This window comes from Alligator sinensis, unplaced genomic scaffold, assembly GCF_000455745.1.
Source record: "Alligator sinensis unplaced genomic scaffold, ASM45574v1 scaffold272_2, whole genome shotgun sequence".
In the NCBI taxonomy this organism is placed as follows: domain Eukaryota; kingdom Metazoa; phylum Chordata; order Crocodylia; family Alligatoridae; genus Alligator; species Alligator sinensis.
The window spans coordinates 2,479,347-2,485,529 of record NW_005842078.1 but is presented as its reverse complement, the minus strand read 5'-3'; positions in this window follow the sequence as shown (position 1 = coordinate 2,485,529).

Here is a 6,183-nt window from a genome sequence, read left to right as displayed (position 1 = left end):
AGGACAGAGCCTTGGGGACCCCACTGGTCATGGCGCACCATGATGATTTACTTCTGTTGACTAGCACTCCCTGGGTCCTACCTCAGACCCAATTCCCCAGCCATCAGACTGTGATGCAGCTGAGACAGCAGTTGGCCAATTTTTCCATGCAATCATCATGGGACACCAGATCGAAGGCTTTTTAAAAATCAAGATATATGAAGTCAATCTCTTCTCCTTTGTCCAGGTGATATGTCACCTGGTCATAGAAGGAGATTGGTCAGGAAAGACCTACCCACAACAAGCCCATGCTGGCTATCCCTCAGGATGTTGCCATCAACCAGTTTGTCAAGCATGATCTCTTTGATATTTTTTTTCAAGATCTTCCTCAGGATAGAAGTCAGGCTGATAGGCCTGTAGTTCCCTGGATCTACTTTTCTCCCTTTATTAAAGATAGGCACCACATTGGCCTTCTTCCAATTTTTCGGCACTTCACCTGAGTGCCATGAGTTCTTGAAGATCCATGCCAGTGGCTGAGCTATGATTCCTGCCAGCTCCTTAAGTACCCTGGGGTGTAAATTGTCTGGGCCAGCTGACTTGAAGGTTTCCAGCCTCTCAAGGTGTTCCTTCATAAAATCAGCATTGATGAAGATTAACAATTCTCCCTCACTTGTCCATACCGTAACATACTGAGCAGGGCCATTCCTTGGGGCTACTAAAAAACTAACGCAAAATACCCAATAAGCAGGTTGGCTTTTTCCTGGGTGTCGGTTGTCAGTTGTGTCATATGGTTCAGCAGGGGCCCAATGTTACCCTTGCTTTTTCTCTGGTTCCTCACATATATAAAAAAGGACTTTTTATTGTCTTTGATACGTGTAGTCAGCTGCAGTTCAGTCGCAGCCTTGGCTTCCCTGATTTGCTCTCTACAGGTCTGGAGAACGCTCCTCCGGTGAGAAGGATCCAGTCTTCCATCCTTTATAGGTCTTTCTTTTTAGACACAGGAGGTCCACAAGATTCCTGCAGAGCCAAGGGGGCTGCTGTGCCCTTTTGCTGCCTTTCCTCCGAGGCAGGATAGACATTGTTTGTGCTTTCAGGATTGCTTCCTTTAGGAGCAGCCACTCATCCTGAACTCCCCTGACCTTCAGATCATGGTCCCTTAGAGCCTCACCAAAAAGCCTCCTTAGCTTGTCAAAGTCAGCTTCCTGAAGTCAAGGACTTCTGCATTAATGACTGACTTGCCAGCTTTACAGCAGATGTTGAAGGTGATCAGCTCATGGTCACTGTCTCCCAGATTCTCTTCAATCATTAGGTCACTGATTAGATCATCCTCCATTGCCAGTACCAGCTCGAGCATCGCTTTACCTCTTGTCGGTCCAAAGACTTCGTGAGTCAGATAGAGCTCATCCACACACATGAGAAAGCTTTGTGACCATTCGGATTTGAATGAGTGCTCTTCCCACAAGATATCTGGGTAGTTGAAGTCCCCCATGACAACCATGAACCAGGAGCATGCAACCTTAGCTAGTTCCATGGTGAAATCCTGGTCGAGCTCTTGATCCTGATTAAGAGGTTTGTAGTAGATTCCTTCCATTGTGTCCCCTGTGCCATGTCACCACTAATTTTTACCCAGAGAGTCTCTAGTCATCCACCCTGGATGCCCATGTCAGCTTGCAGGGATGTGTAGCTTTCATTGGCATAGATATCTACACCTCCACCTCTTTTGTGTACGTGATCTCTCCTATACAAGGTATAACCATCTATACCTGTGGCCCAGTCATAGGTGGAGTCCCACCAGGTTTCCGTTATCCCTATGAGATCATAGTCATTCTTGTTTAGCAGGGGGACCAGCACCTCCTGTTTGTTTCCCAAGCTCCTGGCATTGGTGTACAGGCATGTAAGTGTCCCATTGGAGGCCCTAGTCTTCCCTATACATCCTTCCAGGGCTGGGGTAGGGGTGGGTTCCCTTGAGTGCCTTAGCCTCCTGGATTTGCAAAAGTTGCCTAGTGGTCTTACTGTGGCGGTAGTCCTAGTGGGCTTAGTTTAAAGTCCGGTGGAGCAGGTCAGCCAGTCTGACTGAGAAGAGCCTCCTCCTCAGTGCAGTGAGGTGGAGGCTATCGCTTCCCAGAAGACCACTGCCTCTCTCACCAAAGAATGGACTGTGATCATGGAAACCAAAGCCTTCACAATGACACCAGTGCTACAGTCTTTGGTTAACTACCTAGATCCTCCTCTTCCTCCTCAGCCCATAGCCCAAAACTGAGAGGATCAAGGAAAACACCACCTGTGCCCCCGAACCCCTAAGCCCTGCTCCCAAATCCATGTAGCCTCTCATGACCCAGCTGGGATTGCTTCGAGCTTTGTCATTCATGCCCACATGGATAAGGATCATAGGGTGGTGGTCGGTGGGCTGAATGAGCTTTGGGATCCTCTCAGCTACATCCCAGATATGGGCTCCCAGGAAGAAGCAGACCTCCTGGGCTAAAGTGTCAGGACATCAGATTGCCCTCTCAGTACCCCTGTTTGTGTGTCCTATTTGTGAGGGTCAGGTTGTGTTGCTCCCTGAGGTCTGGGTGAAGTAGGTGCCAGGTGGGGTGTGTCCCTCGTTGGTTTGGGGTCCCTCCCTGCCCTGCCACAGGCTCCACCTACCTCTGGCTGCACTGGGGGTCTGGGTCAGGGTCCCACTGGGGGCTACTGGGGGTCCCTGGGCTCAACCGGGATGTGATGGGCTTCCACCCATGTGTCTCTTGCTGGAGCCAGGGACAGATGTTTAAATTCTTTGGACCACAACCCAGGACTCCCTTTCCAAGAGGAGAGGCATAATCACTACAATTACTAGGCTTTAGATCTTTGCTTCCCCAGTGAATCTTGATGTTCTGTAGGACAGCACAATTTCAGCAGAAGCAGTAAGAAAGTATTCATTTACCCTGGACAGGTTGTAAGCCTAGTTATTATGGAAGTGGGAAATACTGATCTGAATTGAATTTCCCACAGCCTGAGCAAATGTTCTAACTACCAGGATATTGTACAAAACAGGAAGACACTGTCATCATAGTTTGCTCCTCTGACAAAATAGGCCATAGGTGCCTACCTTCAGAACAAGGGATCTACCCTTGAAACAAGACATCAAAGTCACAGAGAAGGGTAGTATTTCAAACACACCTCAGTCCTCTGCATTTGATATTGCCCAGTTCTAGGTGGCTCTCTGCTTAGCATGCTTAGGTACTTTTTAATGGGATACAAAGGTGTTTATACATGTGCTCCAGGAGTGGGGCAAGGGGAGGGAGGGCTTTAGAGTGGCCCTAAGACCATCTCTAATTAAAGTACCCAGAGCATCAAGAACACTTTAGTTAAAGCACCCCGCCAGTGTGGGGACGCTAATACATGATACTGGAGTCTGCTGGAATGTGGTAATTACCATGCTCCAGCAGACTCAATTAATTGAGTAATTACAGCACATCAAAGTAGGCTTGTTGCACGTGTATAGGTCCCCCTAAACAGGAATTTTATGCATTCACTGTAAAAGTGTTTGAGTCAATACAACTTTTTGTCTATAGGCGTGGAAAGAATGAGCTTTTAACTTATTACTAAAATAGCCTTTAAATCACTCTAAATTGATCAGGCTTCTAGCATTGCGGATTAAGGAAAGGATACATTAATTTCAAAATTCCTTACACAAAGCAGATATATATGCCTTATATATATATATATATATATATATATATATATAAAAGTCATTTCTTATCCATAACATAAGACAACTTCATAAAGCAATGTGTAGGCACATGCTTATGATCAATCATATACTGTTTATGCGTATGCCTGCCTCCCAGTATTATTTTACCTTGTTCTAAATCAAGCACAAAGCCTTTAGTTCCCTTCACTTAGTTCTGTAAGGTCTCTCCTGATCCTCCCAGGTAACTAACTATATATTGCATTCTTGAAGCAAGTCTGGTTATTCATTCCCTTGAAGGGATATTAAAAAAAAGTATATCTATATAACTCAGGGCTCCGAATTCTGTCCTAGGGGGCAGGTACATGGCACTGTGAAGTCCAAGTTCTTCCTATAAGAAAGCCAGTACCTTAGAGATTTTTTTTTCCTTTTTACCTATTTTTATTATAGAACCGGTCATCAATTCACCAATGCAATAGCTAATTTTTAAAAATCTCTTACTCACAAATAAAAAGACCATATATCAAGTCTACAGAGAAATGGATTCTATATTCAAGACAGGAACAGCAGGATGAAGAAGTGACCACTCCAAAAAAATAAAATAAGAAAGGAAATGGCATCCCCATCCCCATCCCTACTTCCTCTGCCAAAAGCAAGCAAAGGCTTCTACTGATAGTGGTCTGACAAAAAAATGTTCATGCTGTGTCATTCTATCTAAACATTCATTCATGTTACCAATCATAACAAGAACAAGCAAGTGCCAGGCATATCAACATTGCTGTCTGCCACAATCTGCCTGCAAAGAGTCAGGATATATATTTTTTGGTTTTTACATTGAGGTGGAGAATGTGTGATTTGCATTCAGTTCCACATAAGTGTCAGCTTAGGGAGAGAGGGTGGACACTTGGGAACTTCAGGATATTTATCAAAACAAGGCAGTGTGACGGTTTGATAGTATAAAAATCAGCCATATGCACAAGGATTGCAATATTCACAATAAAAATGACAGGATTAAATGGGGCTAGAATGCATTCAGCTTCAGAGATTTAAAGAGAGATAGTCCAAAGGAATACCCAAGAGGCACCACTGAAAAGAGCATGGTTAATTAAGTAACATGCTCTATCTGGTACTCAGAGAGTGTAGGTCAAATGTTTAGTACCTGAGAATATATACAAAGGTTGAAAGGAAATATAGTACATTTCATATGAATATGTGTATTCAACCTGGCAGAACCAACATATACACAGAAATATAGTTTAAAACCATCTCTCAGTTAAATCTAGACCCCAAAATGTGCTGACACCTTTCATCTACCCACTGACATCAACTGAGGTCAGCTGCCTTCTGGTGCCAGATTGTAGGGGCTCAGTACTTCTCATGATTTATTTTTGAAAAATAATACAAGAAAAAAATCCCCACAAATAGGAGACAGGTCCTACTTAAGTCAATTCAGCAAAAGAAAACAAGGATGTTTGTGGTATAAAACCCTGTTGGACACAGAACTCATTCTCCTTTCTGACTAGAAGATGGTGTTTGGGTTGTTCCCAAATTCTTCTATATTCAAGCCCTAGTTAGCCTGAAAGGCTTTGGGAGGTGGGGAGGGGGTCACATCCATTTTTTTCTTTCAACTTACCTACTTTTTGAAGTAGGCATTTTTTTTTTTAATTCTGAAATTCTGAGGCAGCTGCAAGAGTCTTTCATAACCTTTTCTTTTAGTATATAAAACTGCAATTTTGTTGCTAATTATGCAATACTGCTCTCTTTCAAAACAAGCCAGGTTTTCAAACCTTTGTACAATTGCTACATTTAAAGTTTCTGGTCTCTTGATTTTATTGAAGACTTATATGCAATTCTTATTTTTCTCTCATTCTCATTTATTTTATGTTACCAATTTTTATGGTGGCAGAACTCAAGGATCTAACCTAGGCAGGATCTCTAGCCCAAGGAAGTAAAATGTGACAGCAGACTAATTCTTAGTGGGCTTTATAATATATATTTCTATCTCTATCTCAAATGAAACTCATGAAATCTTGCATTTTCAAATTACTCTTACTGAACTCCCCTACTCCCCAGCTTATTTTATTTTTGACAGTTTCCATGCTTTTATACATTTCACCAAAGCCACATTCTACCCTTAACTATAAGTAAATAGGAGCACAAGCAGATAAAATTTGAGAAAATGCCTTTCAAATGCTGGCCACTTTAAGCATGCATACGAGCATGCACAAGGATTTGGGGTGGGGGGGAAGAGCTTAAAATGTCTGAGAGAAAAAAAACCCTGAACATTACTAATGTAGACCTGCCTTGAAAAGAGGCAGCTGTTACTCCCTGCAGCCATGGCCTTGAATATCAAAACGTGTCTAAATCATGTAGTTGCCTAAGGTTAGGCAAGAAAAGCTGCAAACCATATAAACTGACTGATGCTGCCATTTCCAATTATATCAAGAAATTCTTCCAGAAATCTGTGACTTCAGCAGCTTTTTTTTTTTTGGGGGGGGGGGGGGTGGGGGGGGGGGGGCGCGGGGGGGCTGTGT